This window comes from Manis javanica, chromosome 2 (genome assembly GCF_040802235.1).
Source record: "Manis javanica isolate MJ-LG chromosome 2, MJ_LKY, whole genome shotgun sequence".
Taxonomy (NCBI): domain Eukaryota; kingdom Metazoa; phylum Chordata; class Mammalia; order Pholidota; family Manidae; genus Manis; species Manis javanica.
In genome coordinates this window covers 49,424,523-49,447,466 of record NC_133157.1, presented here as the reverse complement: position 1 = coordinate 49,447,466, position 22,944 = coordinate 49,424,523, and the positions used below count along the sequence as shown (strand labels likewise).

Genomic DNA, 22,944 nt, shown 5'->3' with positions numbered 1-22,944 from the left:
GGGCCATACAGGGAAATGTAAAGTTGGTAAGTGAGAGAGAAGCCATATTGTTTGCAAAGGTTAGCTTTTTACTTCTTTGCAGATTTATGCCCTGTGGCTTCTATGCCCAGCACTTGTCTCGAGGTATCTTTACCACCTGGAGGAATTATGATACTCGGTAAATTCGATATGAGGCACGAACTCTATTTAAGGTTTGTAATTAGGAAGGAAGAAGAAAAGCTATAGATGTAGCATATGAAGGAAACTTGGGAGGATTGATTATTTCTTTGACATATCTTCTTGTATAGTACCTTAAGTATGTATAGGTTTTAAACTACTAACTAATTTGCACACACATATTAACATAATAGGAATACGGTGACATAAACAAAGCAAATCTATAATTGCCAGCCATCTCCAGTGAAGCCAAGAAAACCATTTAGGCACCCTAGGCATTTGTGAAAATTTATCTATGATATGATGGATATTGTCCAACTGTACTTGAACCATCAGACAAATTAAAGCAGCCCATTTCTGGGATCTGTTCACATCCCATATGTTCCTTTAACCATAGATAGTCTATAGTCATGAGATTTTGGGGTGCTACAACTTGCACCCCTCCCAACTCCTGGTTGAGTTCCAACAGTACAGATCCAGTCAAATTCGTTGTCTCACTGTATGCACATGCCAGCCTAGACATCTCCCTCCTCCTTCTTATGGCGAGTCCAGGAGATGGTGGGCTGGATGCAGCCACAACCGCAGCATCGTCCGGATCCCTGTGGAGGCTTTTTGATGATCATCCCCCGGCCCGAGTCCTCCAGAGAGTGCTGATGCCGGAAGCTCCTCCTCATATCGTATCTTAGTTCATTCTCTGGGTATCCAAGCTAGGCCTTGATCTTCTGCGTAGAAACAAACAGACCCTTTGCCCACACTTTGACATGCCCTCTATACCACTGTGCAGAACTCATTGGAGGTCAGCACACAGTAACTGCTTTTTTTTTTTTTTTTTTTAATTAAGAGAAAGGAATATTATCAGAAAAGAGTACCTCCATAGCTGATCATCTGACACCCTTTAAGTGATCAACATTAAGGATATTTAAAGCATGCGTTGATCTTTGATTTACCAATAGTTTTATCCTGTTAAGGAGTAATCCCCCTTTTCTTTCTTTCTTTCTTTTTTTTTTTTTTTAAATTTTTAATCTACACTTACCTGAAGAATACTATGTTTACTATGCTCTCCCCTATATCAGGTCCCCCCTAACAACCACATTACGGTTACTGTCCATCAGCTTAGCAAAATGTGGTAGAGTCACTACTTGTCCTCTCTGTGTTGTGCAGCCCACCCTCCCCTTTCTCCCTCCCCCCCATGCATGCTAATCTTAATACCCCCCTTCTTCTTCCCCCCCCTTATCCCTCCCTGCCCACCCATCCTCCCCAGTTCCTTTCCCTTTGGTACCTGTTAGTCCATTTTTGGGTTCTGTAATTCTGCTGCTGTTTTGTTCCTTCAGTTTTTCCTTTGTTCCTATACTCCTCAGATGAGTGAAATCATTTGGTATTTCTCTTTCTCCGCTTGGCTTATTTCACTGAGCATAATACTCTCCAGCTCCATCCATGTTGCTGCAAATGGTTGGATTTTTCCACTTCTTATGGCTGAGTAGTATTCCATTGTGTATATGTACCACATCTTCTTTATCCATTCATCTACAGATGGACATTTAGGTTGCTTCCAATTCTTGGCTATTGTAAATAGTGCTGCGATAAACATAGGAGTGCATCTGTCTTTCTCAAACTTGATTGCTGCGTTCTTAGGGTAAATTCCTAGGAGTGGAATTCCTGGGTCAAATGGTAGGTCTGTTTTGAGCATTTTGATGCACCTCCATACTGCTTTCCACAATGGTTGAACTAATTTACATTCCCACCAGCAGTGTAGGAGGGTTCCCCTTTCTCCACAGCCTCGCCAACATTTGTTGTTGTTTGTCTTTTGGATGGCAGCTATCCTTACTGGTGTGAGGTGATACCTCATTGTAGTTTTAATTTGCATTTCTCTGATAATTAGCGATGTGGAGCATCTTTTCATGTGTCTCTTGGCCATCTGTATTTCTTTTTTGGAGAACTGTCTGTTCAGTTCCTCTGCCCATTTTTTAATTGGGTTATTTGTTTTTTGTTTGTTGAGGCGTGTGAGCTCTTTATATATTCTGGACGTCAAGCCTTTATCAGATCTGTCATTTTCAAATATATTCTCCCATACTGTAGGGTTCCTTTTTGTTCTATTGATGGTGTCTTTCACTGTACAGAAGCTTTTCAGCTTAATGTAGTCCCACTTGCTCATTTTTGCTGTTGTTTTCCTTGCCCGGGGAGATATGTTCAAGAAGAGATCACTCATGTTTATATCTAAGAGGTTTTTGCCTATGTTTTTTTCCAAGAGTTTAATGGTTTCGTGACTTACATTCAGGTCTTTGATCCATTTTGAGTTTACCTTTGTATATGGGGTTAGACAATGGTCCAGTTTCATTCTCCTACATGTAGCTGTCCAGTTTTGCCAGCACCATCTGTTGAAGAGACTGTCATTTTGCCATTGTATGTCCATGGCTCCTTTATCAAATATTAATTGACCATATATGTTTGGGTTAATTTCTGGGGTCTCTAATCTGTTCCACTTGTCTGTGGCTCTGTTCTTGTGCCAGTACCAAATTGTCTTGATTACTATGGCTTTGTAGTAGAGCTTGAAGTTGGGGAGTGAGATCCCCCCTACTTTATTCTTCTTTTTTAGGATTGCTTTGGCTATTCGGGGTCTTTGGTGTTTCCATATGAATTTTTGAATTATTTGTTCCAATTCATTGAAGAATGTTGCTGGTAATTTGAGAGGGATTGCATCAAATTTGTATATTGCTTTTGGCAGGATGGCCATTTTGACGATATTAATTCTTCCTAGCCATGAGCATGGGATGAGTTTCCATTTATTAGTGTCCCCTTTAATTTCTCTTAAGAGTGACTTGTAGTTTTCAGAGTATAAGTCTTTCACTTCCTTGGTTAGGTTTATTCCTAGGTATTTTATTCTTTTTGATGCAATGGTGAATGGAATTGTTTTCCTGATTTCTCTTTCTATTGATTCGTTGTTAGTGTATAGGAAAGCTACAGATTTCTGTGTGTTGATTTTGTATCCTGCAACTTTGCTGTATTCCGATATCAGTTCTAGTAGTTTTGGAGTGGAGTCTTTAGGGTTTTTTATGTACAGTATCATATCATCTGCAAATAGTGACAGTTTAACTTCTTCTTTACCAATCTGGATTCCTTGTATTTCTTTGTTTTGTCTGATTGCCGTGGCTAGGACCTCCAGTACTATGTTAAATAACAGTGGGGAGAGTGGGCATCCCTGTCTGGTTCCCGATCTCAGTGGAAATGCTTTCAGCTTCTCGCTGTTCAGTATAATGCTGGCTGTGGGTTTATCATATATGGCCTTTATTATGTTGAGGTACTTGCCCTCTATTCCCATTTTGCTGAGAGTTTTTATCATGAATGGATGTTGAATTTTGTCAAATGCTTTTTCAGCATCTATGGAGATGATCATGTGGTTTTTGTCTTTCTTTTTGTTGATGTGGTGGATGATGTTGATGGATTTGCGAATGTTGTACCATCCTTGCATCCCTGGGATGAACCCCACTTGGTCATGGTGTATGATCCTTTTGATATACTGTTGAATTCTGTTTGCTAATATTTTATTGAGTATTTTTGCATCTACATTCATCAGGGATATTGGTCTGTAATTTTCTTTTTTGGTGGGGTCTTTTCCTGGTTTTGGTATTAGGGTGATGTTGGCTTCATAGAATGAGTTTGGGAGTATTCCCTCTTCTTCTATTTTGTGGAACACTTTAAGGAGAATGGGTATTATGTCTTCTCTGTGTGTCTGATAAAATTCCGAGGTAAATCCGTCCGGCCCCGGGGTTTTGTTCTTGGGTAGTTTTTTGATTACTGTTTCAATTTCTTTGCTTGTAATTGGTTTGTTTAACTTTTGTGTTTCTTCCTTGGTCAGTCTTGGGAGGTTGTATTTTTCTAGGAAGTTGTCCATTTCTTCTAGGTTTTCCAGCTTGTTGGCATATAGGTTTTCATAGTAGTCTTTAATAATTCTTTGTATTTCTGTGGAGTCTGTCATGATTTTTCCATTCTCATTTCTGATTATGTTGATTTGTGTTGACTCTCTTTTTCTCTTAATAAGTTGGGCTAGAGGCTTATCTATTTTGTTTATTTTCTCAAAGAACCAGCTCTTGGTTTCGTTGATTTTTGCTATTGTTTTATTCTTCTCAATTTTGTTTATTTCTTCTCTGATCTTTATTATGTCCCTCCTTCTGCTGACTTTAGGCCTCATTTGTTCTTCTTTTTCCAGTTTTAATAGTTGTGATGTTAGACTATTCATTTGGGATTGTTCTTCCTTCTTCAAGTGTGCCTGGATTGCTATATACTTTCCTCTTAAGACTGCTTTCGCTGCATCCCACAGAAGTTGGGGCTTAGTGTTGTTGTTGTCATTTGTTTCTATATATTCCTTGATCTCTATTTTGATTTGTTCATTGATCCATTGATTATTTAGTAGCATGTTGTTAAGCCTCCATGTGTTTGTGAGCCTTTTTGTTTTCTTTGTAGAATTTATTTCTACTTTCATACCTTTGTGGTCTGAAAAATTGGTTGGTAGAATTTCAATATTGTGGAATTTACTGAGGCTCTTTTTGTGAGCTAGTATGTGGTCTATTCTGGAGAATGTTCCATGTGCACTTGAGAAGAATGTATATCCTGTTGCTTTTGGATGTAAAGTTCTATAGATGTCTATTAGGTCCATCTGTTCTAGTGTGTTGTTCAGTGCCTGTGTGTCTTTACTTATTTTCTGCCCGGTGGATCTATCCTTTGGGGTGAGTGGTGTGTTGAAGTCTCCTACAATGAATGCATTGCAGTCTATTTCCCTCTTTAGTTCTGTTAGTATTTGCTTCACATATGCTGGTGCTCCTGTATTGGGTGCATATATATTTAGAATGGTTATATCCTCTTGTTGGACTAAGCCCTTTATCATTATGTAGTGGCCTTCTTTATCTCTTGTTACTTTCTTTGTTTTGAAGTCTATTTTGTCTGATATTAGTACTGCAACCCCTGCTTTCTTCTCACTGTTGTTTGCCTGAAATATGTTTTTCCATCCCTTGACTTTTAGTCTATGCTTGTCTTTGGGTTTAAGGTGAGTTTCTTGTAAGCAGCATATAGATGGGTCTTGCTTTTTTATCCATTCTATTACTCTATGTCTTTTGATTGGTGCATTAAGTCCATTTACATTTAGGGTGACTATTGAAAGATATGTACTTATTGCCATTGCAGGCTTTAGATTCGTGGTTACCAAAGGTTCAAGGTTAGCTTCTTTAGTATCTTACTGCCTAACTTAGCTCGCTTATTGAGCTGTTATATACACTGTCTGGAGAGTCTTTTCTTCTCTCCCTTCTTATTCCTCCTCCTCCATTCTTCATATGTTGTGTGTTTTGTTCTGTGCTCTTTTTAGGGGTGCTCCCATCTAGAGCAGTCCCTGTAGGATGCCCTGTAGAGGTGGTTTGTGGGAAGCAAATTCCCTCAGCTTTTGCTTGTCTGGGAATTGTTTGATCCCACCATCATATTTAAATGATAGTCGTGCTGGATACAGTATCCTTGGTTCAAGGCCCTTCTGTTTCATTGCATTAAGTATATCATGCCATTCTCTTCTGGCCTGTAGGGTTTCTGTTGAGAAGTCTGATGTTAGCCTGATTGGTTTTCCTTTATAGGTGACCTTTTTCTCTCTAGCTGCCTTTAAAACTCTTTCCTTGTCCTTGATCCTTGCCATTTTAATTATTATGTGTCTTGGTGTTGTCTTCCTTGGATCCTTTCTGTTGGGGGTTCTGTATAATTCCATGGTCTGTTCGATTATTTCCTCCCCCAGTTTGGGGAAGTTTTCAGCAATTATTTCTTCAAAGACACTTTCTATCCCTTTTCCTCTTTCTTCCTCTTCTGGTATCCCTATAATACGAATGTTTTTCCTTTTGTATTGGTCACATATTTCTCTTAGTGTTGTTTCATTCCTGGAGATCCTTTTATCTCTCTCTATGTCAGCTTCTATACGTTCCTGTTCTCTGGCTTCTATTCCTTCAATGGCCTCTTGCATCTTATCCATTCTGCTTATAAATCCTTCCAGGGATTGTTTCACTTCTGTGATCTCTTTCCTGACATCTGTGATCTCCTTCCGGACTTCATCCCACTGCTCTTGCATTTTTCTCTGCATCTCATCCCATTGCTCTTGCATTTTTTTCTGCATCTCTGTCAGCATGTTCATGATTTTTATTTTGAATTCTTTTTCAGGAAGACTAGTTAGGTCTGTCTCCTTCTCAGGTGTTGTCTCTGTGATCTTTGTCTGCCTGTAGTTTTGCCTTTTCATGGTGATAGAGATAGTTTGCAGAGCTGGTACAAGTGACCGCTGGAAGAGCTTCCCTTCTTGTTGGTTTGTAGCCTTTTCCTGGGAGAATAGCGACCTCTAGTGGCTTGTGCTGGGCAGCTGTGCGCAGACAGGGCTTCTGCTTCCTGCCCAGTTGCTTTGGGGTTTATCTCCGCTGTTGCTGTGGGCTTGGCCTGGCTGGGGCTGTTCCTCCAAAATGGTGGAGCCCCGTTGGAGGGGGAGCAGCCAGGAGACTATTTATCTCCGTAAGGGGCCTCTGTGCTCCCTGCTGCCCAGGGGGTTAGAGTGCCCAGAGATCCCCAGATTCCCTGCTTCTGGTCTAAGTGACCTGTCCTGCCCCTTTAAGATTTCCAAAAAGCACTCTCCAAACCAAAACAACAGCAGCAACAATGAGAGAGGGAACAGAAACAAAGAGAAAAAAAAAAGGGAAAAAAAAGGAAAAAACAAGCGATTTTTTTTTTTTTTTTTTTTTTTGTCCTCAGGTGCCGGTCCCAGGCACCCGCTCACTGGTCCTGCTGCCCTGTCTCCCTAGCACCAGGGTCCCTGTCCTTTCAAGGCTTCCAAAAAGCACCCACCCACCGGTCCCGCAGGGAAGGAACGCTCAATATTCTTTGTCCTCAGGCACTGGTCCCAGGCACCCGCTCACCAGTCCCGCCGCCCTGCCTCCCCAGCACCGGGGTCCCTGTCCCTTCAAGGCTTCCAAAAAGCACTTGGCAAAAAGAGAGAAAAAAAGGGGAAAAACGCGCGATTTCTTCCGTCCTCAGGTGCTGGTCTCAGGCACCCACCCACCGGTCCCACAGGGAAAAATGCGGGATATTCTTTGTCCTCAGGTGCTGGTCCCAGGCACCCGCTCACCAGTCCCGCCGCCCTGCCTCCCTAGCACTGGGGTCCCTGTCCCTTTTAGGCTTCCAAAAAGCACTCGCAGAAAAGAGAAAAAAAAAAGGGGAAAAACGCGCGATTTCCTCTGTCCTCAAGTGCTGGTCTCAGGCACCCGCCCACCGGTCCCGCAGGGAAAAACGGGGGATATTCTTTGTCCTCAGGCGCCGGTCCCAGCCACCCGCTCACCAGTCCCGCCACCGTGCCTCCCTAGCACTGGGGTCCCCGTCCCTTCAAGGCTTCCAAAAAGCGCTCACCAAAAAGAGAAAAAAAAAAAAAAAGGGGAAAAACGCGCGACCTCCTCCGTCCTCAGGCACCGGTCTCAGGCACCCGCCCCCAGGTCTCGCAGGGAGAAACGCGGGATATTCTTTGTCCTCCGGCGCCGTTCCCAGGCACCTCCTCACCGGTCCCGCCACCCTGCCTCCCCAGCAACGGGGGCCCGTCCCTCTAAGGCTTCCAAAAAGCGCTCGCCAAAAAAAAAAAAAAAAAACCGCTCCAGTTTCTCTCCACCCGCCGGGAGCCGGGGGGAGGGGCGCTCGGGTCCCGCCGGGCTGGGGCTTGTATCTTACCCCCTTCACAAGGCGCTGGGTTCTTGCAGGTGTGGATGTGGTCTGGATGTTGTCCTGTGTCCTGTGGTCTCTATTTTAGGAAGATTTTTCTTTGTTATATTTTCATAGCTCTATGTGTTTTTGGGAGGAGATTTCCACTGCTCTACTCACGCCGCCATCTTGGCTCCGCCCTCACACTTCATTTCTTTTTATACCTGAGTAATATTCCATTGTGTGCATATACTATGTTTATTTTTCCATTGTCATTTGATGGACATTTGAATTGTTTCCATGTCTTGACTATTATGAATAATGCTGGTATAAACATTTATGTATAAAAGTTTTTGTGTGGGCATGTTTTCAATTAGAACCATTAAGAATTTGCTTTCCAATATCACATGCTGAGTAGTAAAGATTATTGTAATTGTCTGAAGCAGGCATTCAGAGTCAAAGGGGGGTGTTTTAAGTGTCTGTGACTTCAGAAAGTTTGATCCCTTTCCCCCTTTTTGGAGTATATGCCACAACAGATGTACTGTCATGCTCTTAATCAGTAAACCTTAGTAAATTTCAACTCAACGATTTCATTTTTATAGCAACTATATACAATGATATGGCACACAGACAAACATACATACACGCAGCCCCTAAGCTGTAGTGACTTTTCTAATACAAAATAATCGTGGTCCTGGCTGAATTTTTAAAAGAGTGTTGCATGTGAAGATATCCACTTCCCACCATCTGGGCCCTTTCTGATTCCTTCATTCCCCATCTCTTCCATTCCTCCCCTCCAAGATTCCAATGCTCTCCTAAGAATGTTTGGCCTCCCACATCTTCAATGAAAAGTTTCATGATTAAATCATTCACTGGGCATTTATGGCTAAACAATGTGCTTCTTTCCCAGAGATAATCCTAAATAGAGGAGAACAGAGAGCAGTAGACAAAGGACAATGCTTAACACAAAAGGTGATTACTAATGATGGTATTTTACAAACCAGAAAGATATGTAAATTAGGGTCCTTATTGGTGTTCATAGCTTTTTATCAGGGAGGTGACTATACACTATGCTTCTTGTGCACCACAACTGTGTTTTCAAATCTTTTCCCACCTTTTCGGTGCCTTTAGCCATTTTGATCATGTCTGATATGGCTTAAGCAAAATTCATGCTATTTTAACCTTTCTAAGGTTCCTCATTAAAATGTTGGCCAGAGGTCCCCACTCAGCAGGATCATTATCTGCCCCCCATCCCGCTAACACACATACCTTGCTTTGACATTCAGATACACTTGGGCTCAAGTCTTTTATGTAACCTTGAAAAAGTTACTTAACTTCTCTGAGCCTCAGTTTCCTCACCTCTAAAGCAGTCACAGTGATAATGTAAATAGTGCAGAATCATTGTGAGGATTAGAGATGAAAGCATCTGGCAGAGTTTCTAGCACATAATTAGTGCTCAGTAAACAGTAACCTTTATTAGTGCTGGTATTCCCAGTGAGGGGAAGCCAGAAAGTGGTGTCCGAGGCCCTACCTGTCCATGGATGGCTCATGTGTCTGGTGTAGCTTTGCTCAGAGACAGTCTGCCTTCCCCATCCCCAAGCAGCTTTCTCTGTCTGCTTATTACCCTCTATGGCTTTATCTGCAGACTGAACTGAGTTGAATTTAAAGCAAAGTTGAAATAATAGTAAATTAAAGACATATGATCTAGGAGCTACACAAAATATGTTAAGGGACTGAGAAGCTGATTTCACGAGTTCAGTCATGGTTTCTATGTAGCAGGTTGCAGGGAATCATAAACCTAAGTTCTAGTCTGGTTCTGCCATTTTCTAGGTACAAGAGCCTGAGCAAGATACTTTAACTCTCTGATCTTCTGTAGTAAGAAAGAACTAATGGTATTAGCACTAACTACTCCATGTCTTGGGGAAATAAATGAGAAACTTTATATTAATTGTGAGCAAAGGGAGACAACTGTAAAATTAGCAGAAAGATTTTGATTATCCCAGTGGCTGGGGGGATTTAATTACTGGCTAATTAAGGGTATAGGAACAGGGACACTCAACACTCTGCAATGTGGGGGTCCCATGCAACAAACAACTTTCCCAGCCAAAATGCCAATAACATTGCTATTGAGAAAGTTTGCACCATATGAATATACTTTGCAAAATCCAACATCTACCATGAAAAAGTCACATAATGCCCACTGATTAATGCATGGATTTGAGTGGCAGGCGATGGGTTTCCCTTTCCTTTGTTGTGTGACTCACAAGTCTTGGGCATAATCTTAACCTTTTTATTTTCCCTTAGAAAAATGGGCAAGAAAATACCTTGTTTTTTAATTTCCCATATTCTGCTTCTGTGCTAACAAATAAATAAATGACCTTAATTTGAGTAAGTCTCAGGAATTAACAATAGCTAAGAAACATCTCAGAAAAATAGTGATCAGATTCATGAAATGAAGCTTCTTCAATGTGTTTTGAGTGCTCACTTCAGCAGCACACATACTAAAATTGGAATGACACAGAGAAGATTAGCATGGCCCCTGTGCAAGCACACAGGCAAATTCCTGAAGTGTTCCATATTTTGAAGGATAAAGAAGTGTAATAACTCAATTATAATGGAAATAAGTCATGGGGATGAAAATGCAGCATACAGAATATAGTCAATACTGTAATGTCTTTCTATGTTGACAGATAATAACTACACTAATTGGGATGAGCATTTAATAATGTAGATAACTATTGAATCACTATGTTGTATACTTGAAACCAATATTGTATATCAACTATACCTAAATAAAAATCAATAAATAAATGGACTTATGCAATGGGGGAAAAAATGCATTTTGAGCCATTTGGAATGAAGGAGTTTCATAAAATACAAGATGGTATTGTTTTTCCCCTGAATGGAGGTGACTCATACTGTCAACATGTCTGTATTTTACAGCAGTATGCGAATGGCACAAGAAGAAACAAAACTATTTTAAAGTTTCTAGGGTTCTTTTCCAATAAATGTATTTTTCTATTATAAAAAATATTAAAGTCACATTATAAAAAATTGGAAAATAGAGAAAAGAACAGAGAAATCATCTATAATCATTCCACTCCCAAAATAACCACTGTTAAAATGTTGATGTTCCTCTTAATGTTTTTTTACTTGGTATAGTCTCAATTTTTCACCAAGAGTTTTTTCACTGAACATCATATCTAATATTTACATGATTCCTTTTGAAATTAGAGGTTATTCTCTGATTAATATCTTTGAGGCTGCAGGCTTTTGAGGAATGTATTGTAGTTTCTTCCATTTAAATGACTTAGAAATTAACAATGTGTTGCTCCTTGAAGCAAATAATAAGGGAAATTAAATTTCTCAGCATCTAGAATTGTTTATGTTATATTCCAAAGCCACTTCTTTTTTCCAACCTTTAATCCCCTAGAGTACTTCAAGGAACATAAGTCTGAAAAGCAACATCAAACTGATTTAGATTTCGTGCAAAGAATATTGTAGTGCTGGATTCAGATATTTTTGTGAGCAAATAAAAGCTCCAGAGACTTTGTAGCTTAGCGAATAAAGGGTTGGCCTCCAACCAAACCCAACTAAATGATTTTGGTGGTCTCAGCTGAGTTTCCAGCAAGTTTTAGCCTGCATTACAAATTCATCATGCACAATTATGTGCAATTTGGCACAATTTTCCAATCCCTGCTTAGGAGAGGCCTTCAGTTTGGGGCTGAAGGGAAGAATAAAATACCTCTTATGTCTAAAGGAAACAGTTGTCTTAGGTCAAAGGTTGTGGTGCATCTGGAAGAGGGTGAGGTAGAAGCATTGTCAAGCACAAAGAATGTAGGGATAAGGGGGTACTGGATGTCCACTGTGCTTATCATTTGAAATTCCCCACTCTAAGAGTCTTCTTTCAAACAAAAGATGTTGATAATTCCAACACTGATGGGCACATGGACTCTTTTCCACTGATAATTGGCACAGGTGAGTAAGATGTATGAAAATTTCCTATTCACCTAACATGGGAATGCAATGAACAATGCAAAATCAGTTTAGAAGGTAGTTGGGAAAAAATTCACAAACTTGATGAGGTGCCTAATAAGTTGGAACAAGTATACTATGAATCTCCAGAAATCGCAAATATTTCTAGTATTGCAGTAATGCAAAATAATTGTTTGATTGAACAGAGGCCAACTCAGGAAATGAAAATTCTAGCAATTAACTTTTTTTCCATGGTGCACTCCTCTAACATTCCATATATTCAATTGGATATGTTTTAATTATTTGGAAAGAGCTGTGCTTAACAGCAAAATGTTCCTTACTTTGTGTTCTAGTTCTTAAAGAGTTGGCATATTCCTGGCAAACTCATCATGTCTAAGACTAAATAGTTAGCTTCCTGAACAAATAATCATGATCCATAATCAGAGATTGGGCTGTGCCTGTCCATCCAATGTCATTCATTAGCTGGGTCTGAGTGGGGGAGATAAACCCAGCCTGGAAGTTATGCTATTGATAAATCGATATTTCCTTCTCTGAATGAGGCCTGCATCAGTATAACCAAAAACTCAGACTAGAGTTTGTTGGTAGTTGGACATAACCTGAAATAACTCCTGTTGATTGCATTATCAGTAATTACAGCTTAAATAATGGAAACCAACAAACTGTTAAGATGAGTAAAGCAATCCAACTAAGCAGCCAAAGGAAAATAACTTAAATAAGCATGACGTTGACATTTCAACTCATATTCCAAGAAACTCTGGCATGGGTATCAAACATCTTGTCTTCCTAATTAAGAACTAAAGGACTAACGCTAAACAGGGGGTCATAGGTCAATAATGGGACTTCCTCTACTCAGCTTAATATCTGAAAATGGTATTGGAGACAAATCAGGTGATTATGGGACTCACCCACCCAGAGATCCCAAAGCATTTGGTTGAGTGGGAGGTCCAGCCATCTTACTGAGGAAAGTCAGTGCCCTTCCTGTCCAGATGAGGTGTTACTGAAGGACTCCCACCACTCCCACATCTCACTGCTCAGGCATCCCACCACAGATTGTTGGCAATGGCTACTGCAATTCTTCTGAGGTTTCTCATAAGTAAACGATCATAAACCCAGTTATGTAGGCAATCTACTCTCTTATTTGCCTGATCTAAGATGACATATATGTATATGTGTGTGTGTGTATGTATATATATATCTTCATTTATATATGGGAATTAATTAATTCTTTGGGAAGCATCATAGAAAGATCCTAGGCCTAGAAATCAGATTAACATTTTTTGATTTGCCTCTTCCAAGCTGTGTGATCTTAAATTAAATTATTTCAGATTTTGTGGTTTTGCTTATTCATTTGTAAAATAGGAATAGATAATGCTTCATGTTTTTAGTAAGGAATGCTTATAAACCGCGTAACACAGAACTTAGCTACAATGTTTACATGACTACAGTTATTACAAGTGATCTTTAAAGTCTTGTTGCAGTACTTGTAGCAAATGTGTGTTATAGGCAAGGCAGTACGTACCAAGTCCCCTGATTAATGCTTGAGGAATGAGAAAGTCAGAGCTGACAGCTCTTCCTTTCTTATATGCCACGCATCCAACTAATACCTAGCTGCATGGATCAAGAGCAAATGAGAAAGGCAAATTAAAGGAAGAAAAGGAAATATTTAAAAAACAAAATAAAGAGATTGCAGGGTGTCCTCAGGAAACCACAGAGAGAGGAGAAGTAGAATTAAAACCACTGAAAATAGTGAAAGCACCGTCCTTTCTAAAACGTAGTAGTCCAGACATCCTAGATATGATGGAACACTTGAAGATACTAAAATATTGAAATCACATTTTTACAGCATGTCTGAGCTGGAATTAAAAGAAAAGAATCTTTAGAAGCTAAAAATGAGAAAAAAACGTGAATCCAGAGAGGAAAGCATGGGCTGGAGTCAACTGCCAAGCCCTGATGGTCATACATTTAGGACAAGAGACATTTAGGTCATACAGGGAAGAGCAAGAGATGAGAGTCTACACTTTATCACAAATCTGAGAACCCATGATGGTAGTACCTTCAGTGGGAAAAACAACTTCACAGGGACATCTTAAGTCTCCTTATTTTTACCTTGACTCTGAATAGAATGAGGAAAGAGTTCTTTCTAACATGTCTACTTACAAGCACAAGTATGAGGCCCCAAATAAAACTCAAGTGACAAATTAGGTTAAAGTGGGTCTGTGCTGATAATGCCCCAGGAGTCAAGGCAAGCCCAAATTTTTTCTCAAAGAATAAAGTGTAATCTCTGACCTTAAAGAATCTCTGACTCCAAAGAATTTTGAGTTCATAGTCTAAGCTCGCTAAACCCATGTATGTCTCCATGAAGTATAATAAGCAAAAGCAACAAACTATGTAAACAGACCCTTAAAACCTACAGATATTGGAATTATCAGATACAGAATAACATGCCCATATTTCATAATGTTAGGCACTGACATATACCCCCAGGAGATATGTACAAAAATATTAATTGCAGCAATTTTCTTAATAGCTCCAAACTAGAATCAATCTAAATTTTCCATCAACAGTAGACTAAATAAGTGTGGTATATTTATTGAATGGAATTCTTTCCATCAGAGCCCCTAAAATTAATGAATTTTAGATATGTTTATCAATATGGTTATAAATCAAAAACATTGAGGAATAAAGGCAAGTCAAAGTATAGAAAGTCCTGGAGAGGGCTTTAAGCCTGAGATGAGGTACAGAGGTATTCATTTTTAAACTTCATTCATATCGCACATGCACGTTGTATACATTCCTTGGATGCATGATAATCTCACAAAAAATATGCAAACAGCAATTAGAAGTAAGTGTCAAGAGGGAACAAGATTTATCTAGGCTGAGTTAGAGGAAGAATTTGAGAGTCTTGAAGTGGAAATGGAAAGTGAATTTGAGAGAGAAATAGGGGGTTTATTTAGTTTTCTAAATTACTGTGTATTTTGAGTATAATTTCCATTTGGCATTTTTCTCAAGAGATAGTAACAATAATGTAATCTACTTTTTACTTATTGGATGCCAGAGTGAAGTTTCTTTGAAGGCAACCAAGCAAGAAACAAGGCAGTTTAAATTTTATATGGGTTGTACCTTTTCTTTTTTCTATTTGTTTGAATAAATTTTTCATGGCAGGAAAATATTGTACCTCCATCAGCTGTTTAGCTATGTATCTATGCCTGAAGTTATCACAATGCTCCCCCATTTCAACATGTTCCTTTTTTGTTAATTCCATTTCTGTTCTCTCTCCTCATTCGTCCCTTTTACTATAATCCTCATTCATATGTACATTCTAAGTATCATCATGTACTATTTCCTCATTTCTAAGACACACAGGTTTTTCATATTATAACTTCAGAAAGTTGGAGGCATTGCATAATTAGCACATACTTTAATTGCAGTATAATATTTTATCCTCTAAAAAATCCCTTTCTATTGAAATATAGTTGATATGAAAAATTACATTGTTTTTCTAAAACATGGTGATTGCACAATTATATGTATTACTGAATGTTCACCATGATAAATGTAGTTACCATCTGTCAACATACAAAGATATTGCAGTATTATTGACCCCTAATTTATTTTATAATTAAAAGTTTGTACCTCTTTATCCCCTTCACCTATTTCACCCATACTCCAGTCCCCCCTTTCCTATGGCAGCTATTGTCTGTAAAACCCCTCTGTTTTTAAATTGATGGTGTGTCTCTTAAATCAACCTTTTAGAGGAAAAATATCAGAAAATCAATATTTAGTCCAATTTTATTGTCTAATCCAAGTGTGGGCAAATACATTTCCCCTTCCCTGGATTCACCAGGTATTAAAATGGTAACTTTCTTCATATAAGCAGCCCTTACTATTTGACATTTTTCCCATTAATCCTCTATTGAGTCTGCTCAGAAAAATCTATATCTCTTCACCTAACAAAGTAATCTGCTCATTTAAAGGCTTCTACCAATGTCCAAAGGCAACAAACAAGGGCAACAACCAAAAAAATTGGGATATAATAATTAGCCTATAACATATAAACATAGGGTTTGGTTTAAAAGAAACATATCTATGGTCCCCAGGAATGCATGAAGTTCAAGCTTTTCCATTTATAATGAACCATAATGATTTAGTTATTGGAATTAAATTAATTTGGGTAAATGAATCTCTCAAATATTAGAAGATGAAATTTTTTTCAGAGAGAAACCATTATAGGATGGAAAGAAATGGAACTTGACATGAAGAAACCTACCTGGGTCCAAGCCTTAGGGTTGCCATTTACTAGCTGTGAAACTCTGGGGAAGCTATAGTATCTGAGACTGTTTTTTATTCTCTAATAAGAATATTTTTAAACACTAACAATTTGATGAACAGCTACAAGTTGTTCCAAGTGTTGTCTATGTAAAGTGCTTAAGTAAGCACTTAACTCCTAATCCTCAAAATAACCCTATGAATTAGGTACTCTTATTATCCCCAATTTAAACAGAGTGAGAAAACTGAGGCACAAAGAGTGTAACTAATTATACAGAGTTGCACATTTAATGTTAGAGCCAGGTTTGGAATCCAGGCAATGATGGGTGGAAGGAAGGAAGGAAGGATTGATGGATGGATTGTTGGATGGATGGATGGATGGATGGGTGGATGGATGGATGGGTGAGCAGGCAAGCAGGCATAGATATGAAGTTAAGGCATAAAATGTATTACATGCATTCCTGCCTCACAGATACCAGACAACAGTGAATCTTTTATGACACTACAGGACTGTCCCCATGAGCTCATGCTACAACACAATGCTGTGTCACAGCCATGCTTCAATAGTAGCAAAATGGGAAGGGCCTGCTGATCCCAGGCTGTCTGCTGTGGTGCTGGAGTGCATCCTTATAGACACCTGCAGTCCATGAACAGGGGAAAGAACAATGGAAGTCATATTTGTTGCATAAGCACAACACATCTGGCAGTGTAACCATTTTTTTCCAAAATTTATTGAGGCAGATTTTATTATTACCATTTTATACAGGAAGAAATTGAAACTCAGAAAATTTAAGAGATTTGCCCAATGTCCCACAACTCTTAGATGGTCAAGGCAGGATTAGAGTGCAGAATTAGCTGCCTCCAAGGTTTGTCTGTGCTCTTTATGCGCATGTGCTGTCTTCTGTGGTGAGGTTGAGCCTGTGGATGGAAGGTGAAATTCTGGATGGGTGTGTTTGATTCAATTAAAGATCAGTGTATAAATCCATGCTGTGGTCATTTCAATTACACTCATAAGACAGATACAGTAAAATTGTGGACTTCAAGGAAGATAAAAAAAATAATGACTATTGAGACCTTAGGGTAGTACTATTTGGTCCAAGATTTTTCTAGGAAAAGCACAAAACAGTTCACTAATGGCTCACACTGATGGGTATTTTTTTGTCATTTGCTCTTGATTAACTTTGTTTATACCCAAAACAAGGATTCTATTCTATAGTTGCTTATCTTTAGTTGGAAAAAAAATGTCTAAATATGACTATGAGAGGATCTGGAGCTATGTAATATTATAGGATAATTTATAAACTGACCGATTCACTGTAATTTATACAGAAAAGTGATTTTTGCCAAATTTAGTATTTTTTAAAGGAGGGTTCAGATTTTAGGTAAAGTTCATACTCTTTTCACCAGATAATAGCTTGAATAAGACTGCCACTTACTATTCATGAGATCTTGTGTAAGATAAGTAGCCTGACTCAACCTTACTTTTCTTATCTGTTAAGTGGATATAATGATTATATCTATGTCATAAAGTTGTATTAAATTATATAAGTCATGTGCCTCATACATGCTTAAGGCTTAGTAAATGATAGTAGCTCATATTCATATTGATAAGGTTAATAACAAATTGCTATAGCTTTCATTTTATTATCACTGGGCATCTAAGCAGTTATTTCCTTTTTTAGGTTGTGTGTGTGTGTGTGTGTGTGTGTGTGTGTGTTTCACACATAAATAAAGGTGTGTTATAGAGCATCTTTATTTTAAAGAGAACACAGCACTTTCACATTGAATCCTGCAATGCCCATGAGGTAGGTTCAATTGTCTAACTGAGTGTAGATGGAGACTGAAGACATTGTCCTTGTTTTTTTTTAAGGTGGAGAAACTGAGGTAAAGTAATCTTAAATGATTATGTCAAGTCATGATGTTAACATGTGAGTTGAGGGAAGCACATAGATGGAAATATTTTAGCTAGAGTCATTTTTAATAGATGTATCCAGGTTGGTACAAAATACTACATTGGAAACCATTGCTTAAGAGAGTAAATGCTTTTTATAGGTATCCCATGTTGACCTTCACATTTAATTCTATTTTATTGGCTACATTTGGGCAACAACCTTCCAAAATTTAGAAAATAATTTCTTGCATTAAGCAGTACATTTCTCAGGTAGAATAAGATCCTTGGCTTTGCAATGTTCTTGAGTTTTTATTCCTGTTCTGATGCTTTGTATTTTGAGCTGTGTATGTGTATTTGCATTATCCATTCTGACCTTGTTCAAGATCTTGGTTTAGGTTTACTTCTTGATATAAAACTCAGCATAGCTATCATACATTCCATCATTAGAATAATACTTTAGGATTATATACCAAATGTCTTTCTCCTACAGTTGGTATTTTAATAAGGGTGGAGTGCATCTGAAACTTATATCACATTGCAAACTGCATATATTGCCAAACCTTAAAAACACACTAGGCACAAGAAGGAGGTTTTTCTTTTTATTAGAATCTGATATTATCTGAGTTGTTACTCTTAGGTTTACTAGGTATTTTTATTTGCTTTATAAATACATGTTCACTAAAGCATGATAATTTTATTATTGTGATATGTTTATGTAGTTCTTCCAACATATATTGTTAAGCACAAAAAGATAGTAAAGTTATATTAAACAGTGTTTTAGAATCGTGAAATACATGACATTATAAAGTTAATCAACTTTTTTGATATGCTGTTGTAAATTTTAGAAAATGTACTTCACAATCACAAATAAATGTGAGCATTAGGGTGTTAGAAGGCAAATCTTATTCCAGTTTAGAATCACTCTCTGGAGCCAGATTCAGTTTGGATGAAAGCCAGAACTTAGAGGGTAGATGTGTTACATAAATGAACTAAGTTCCTCCCCAAAAATGGCTCACAGCTCAGCTCTGATGTTAGGTCGCTAAACAGCCTCACCATCAAGCACCACAGTGGGGATGATGAGGCTCTAGGTAATTCTAAGATGAGCAGAATTATATATATATATTACAGACAATGGGAATTTTTAATCAGTGCAAGAGTAGGTCTGCACAACAAAGCAACTGAAAAACTAGTAGAGAATCTTTTAACCACACTTCCCCAGTGACGGATTTAGAAAGCAAAAGCTAGGAGTTTGGAAGGAGCAGAATAAATTTTGTCTGCTATACAGCATCTAAAACAAGAGGGAATGCATAACTAAATAAACTGTAAACTTGAAAATGGCACTTCTCAGGACTAAGTAATGCCAGCAAGAAAACCACTAAATGTCATCACCAAGGTTTAGAAAAGGAGAAAAGAGAATAGGGAAAGATGCTAATGGATAATCAGAAGGATAACTGCATGCCAGGGCTCAGACTCTTTTGGAATAATAACATTGTGTGTGTGAATAGCATTTGCAGCTTAAAACCCTATAAAGTGTCTCTTTTGATTGCCCTGATCACCTTATGCTAAGTAGAGCAGGAATCATCTATATTTTGTAGTTGATAAAAAAAAACTAAGGGACAAAGAGGGGATACAGGCTGGCCCATGTTCTTAGTAGTGGATTTGAACTGCAATCTTCAGACCCCTAGTCCAAGACCCTTTCCATTACCACACATCCAAATTCCAAATTTCACAAGTCTCATTTTCCTATATTTAATATGTGTTCCCCAACATTATAAAAACACATAATTATTAAACTCTATCATCAAGATCCTTTGGTTTGGCTCATAATTGAAGGGTTTACTCCCATCTATTACAGATACAATACAATATGGAAGGGTTTGGTTACACATGGGTCTCTCTAAACTATATGCTTTCTGTGTACACAACCACATCCTGATTCCAGATTAAAATACTGGACAAATCATAATAAAATCATAACCATAGGAAAAATAACAAAATAGGACAAGGTCGCACAGACTATGGAAGCATCTCACTTGCTTATTCACAGTGCTTGCTTGGGAGGCACATCATAAATAAGAGCCTACCCTCCTAAAGTGAGAGGAGGTGAGGCTCGCCACAGAATCCTCAGGAGACTCTTTCTCTTCTAGAACTTGCTACTTTGATTTCCAAGATTATAGGATTAAATTGGATTATTTCTAGAACCCCTTCCCATCCAACTCTAGGATTCAATTACTCTTTGTTGAGCCTCCCAGAACCAAAAAATATGATCATTAATCATTATGCCACAAAATGACCTCTGAATTAACTGTCTCAGCTGCCATGTATTGAGAATTTACTCTAAACTGAACACTGGCCAAAGAACTTTTCATTTTCCTGTGGAGTCTGGAATTTAACCTGGTATATACATGCAAAAACAAAAACAAAAAAAACATTGCATCACCTTGTAAAATTATTTAATCTTGATAATAAGTCCTTAATTCTGCGGGACAGTTTATGGGGAAATTTATACGTAACCTTATCATGTTCTAGTCACCGTATTTCAGCTGACAACACTCCAATATTCTCCACTCCTTTTCTTCCCAAAATAGTTTCTTGAATACAGGGTGGTTTAGCTCTCTGCCTTTGGGGGGTCAGCAGAGGGGTCAGGAATCTGCAAGCTGATTCTTGGGCTCCCACTGTTCCGTATGATAATCTTCTATTAACCACCTCAGCACTGCCAAAAGGGGGTCTTCTAGAACCAACGGAGAATTTGGAGGTTTAAATTCAGCATCCCCCCAATTCCATAACATAGCTACATGTGCATGGATACCCTAACCAAGAATTCCATCCCTGTGCTGATGAAATGAGGTAAGCAAGATATCCCCTAATACCCTGAAGGCTGCTGGGGTAACCTTGCCAGCATCATGACACTTAGTTTGCATTGTACTCCCTGAGTGGTGCGAGCATGACCCTTCCCTGGCAGAAAGCACCACCTTTCTCCCTTTCTTTCTCTTCTGAATAAAAGAGTGATAGGAGGAGGCTATAAAGATTGTTTTTGTTTACTCCTATCTGTTGGCCCAGCAGTATCTGTGTAAGGCCAAAAATTAAAGGAGAAGGGACCTGCTTTTGGTTCTGCCTTTTGCCTGAGGAATAAGTCTTCAACCGAATTAAAATACACACACTGTTATTTGAGGACTAAAGGAAATACTGTATATGAAGCTCCGGTGTGTAGCACATAGTAAACACTCAATAAATGGTAACTATTTTGAGCTGTATTTTCAAAAGTATAATGAAAGTGAGCAAGTAGAAACTTTGAATAAAGAAATCTTTCAAGTATCTTGGCAAGATAGCCAAAGAGGAATGTAGGATTGAAATGACTATTAAGATTTTACTTAATGTGTTTTGCTTTTGAGGATGGGGAGATAGAACTTTATTGAAGCCACATCTTACTGACATTTTTCTGGTTTTGTGTCACACTAAAAGAAGCACATCCAAACAAAAAAATGTGTCTTTACTGACATATTTTTCATGATTCTAAAGCACTTTCTCATCAGTCCCTCAGGAACTATCACATTTCTCACTTACCCTGCTCTGCGGAACAAACTCCTACTTTACCTCCAGGCTGAAGACTTGGTCCCCCTCTCCCTTCTCTCCTCTCCCCATTCTTTATTATGTATATTACTTTCATCTCTTATTCAGTGAGTCCTTCCTTCCTCTTCCTCTTGAGCCCTGTCATCCTCTAACTAGATGCATTGATTTTTTTTTTTCATCACAAAAGCCAGTAGGATCAAGACATGACTGACGAAGAAAAGTTTTGGGAAGGATGGGATTTAGAGTCCAGGTGTAGGAATTAGCTTTGGGTTGTGGGAACTTGATCCTCTAAGACTGGAGAGAAGCAACAAGTAAGAGGGGTGGCAGATGCTCCAGAAAGATCAGGAACTTCAAAGAGCTCCTGACCAATACCTTTATTTTTTTCTGTGAATGAAGAAGCAGGGTTATCTTCTGAGTTGTAAGGATGGTGGTCACTGAACTGTGGGGCTTAATGGGGAAGAGTTGGAATAACAGGACAGCCATGGATAGCACGGAAGAGGAAGCTGACGGGGGTGCTGAGGAATCTACAGGCTGCCTTGAAAGTCCAGGAATAGGAAAAGGGAAAATTTTACTTATAAGGGATAAGAAGATAAGAACATAGAAAATTATGGGAGAAAGGCAAGAAAAGAAAGTATGTCATGGAACAAAAAAACGGCAAGATTATTACGAGGAGGTGTAAAGGTGAATGAGGAAATGAGCAGCATTTTCCATATTTGTATTCTTGGGCCATTTCCTTTACTCCATCATCCCATTGGAGATTAAGTGCTTTCATTAAAGTCTCCTTTCCTGTTTTCCCTTTCCAGGGGCGTAAAGAAATAAAGCACATACTGAATGGGATAGCTGAATTTGGGAGTACTCCAAGGCTGTTAAAATAAGAAATATTGGCTATTTCCCTACTTTCTCATTTTTCTCCTTCCCTCTTTATCCTTGCTGTATCCTTTCCTTTCTATGTTCTTATTTCTTCATCTACTGTATCTGTTTTATTATTTATTTCTGTAACAGCCTTTCCTCCATTTATTCAACCCCTAAGCATCTCTTTTTCCTTGAATTTGTTAGTATAAGAATTAGAAAGAAGAATATGGGGAAGAAAGATTACCAAAATTTATAAGATACTGACTAAATGTGAAATTAGAAGTTTTAGAATAAATGCACAATTTATAAAACAGAAAGAGGATGTACAATACAATGAACAGAAGATTAATATAAAAATAAAAAATGTTAAGGAAATGAATAAATGAGAGAATTAAGGAATATGTAGACTTTATGTGGAGATTCTAAGGCCAATTTGGCGTTTGTATCCCTTCCCTCTACCCCCTGTTAATAGCCCTAGTAGTTATTTTTGAGTTATAAATAATTTTTTACTTGACTTTACTCTT

At 38.4% G+C, this 22,944-nt stretch overlaps 1 protein-coding gene and 1 non-coding gene across 3 annotated transcripts in view; both read left to right on the top strand.

The window, feature by feature from the left end:
• ADAMTSL1 (ADAMTS like 1) overlaps positions 1 to 22,944 on the top strand; it is an 869,288-nt gene that overhangs the window by 399,784 nt on the left and 446,560 nt on the right. The window lies entirely within an intron of this gene.
• LOC118972428 (U6 spliceosomal RNA) lies at positions 10,323 to 10,428 on the top strand. Its single transcript, XR_005061406.1, has one exon. It is a non-coding gene; the product is annotated as a U6 spliceosomal RNA (small nuclear RNA).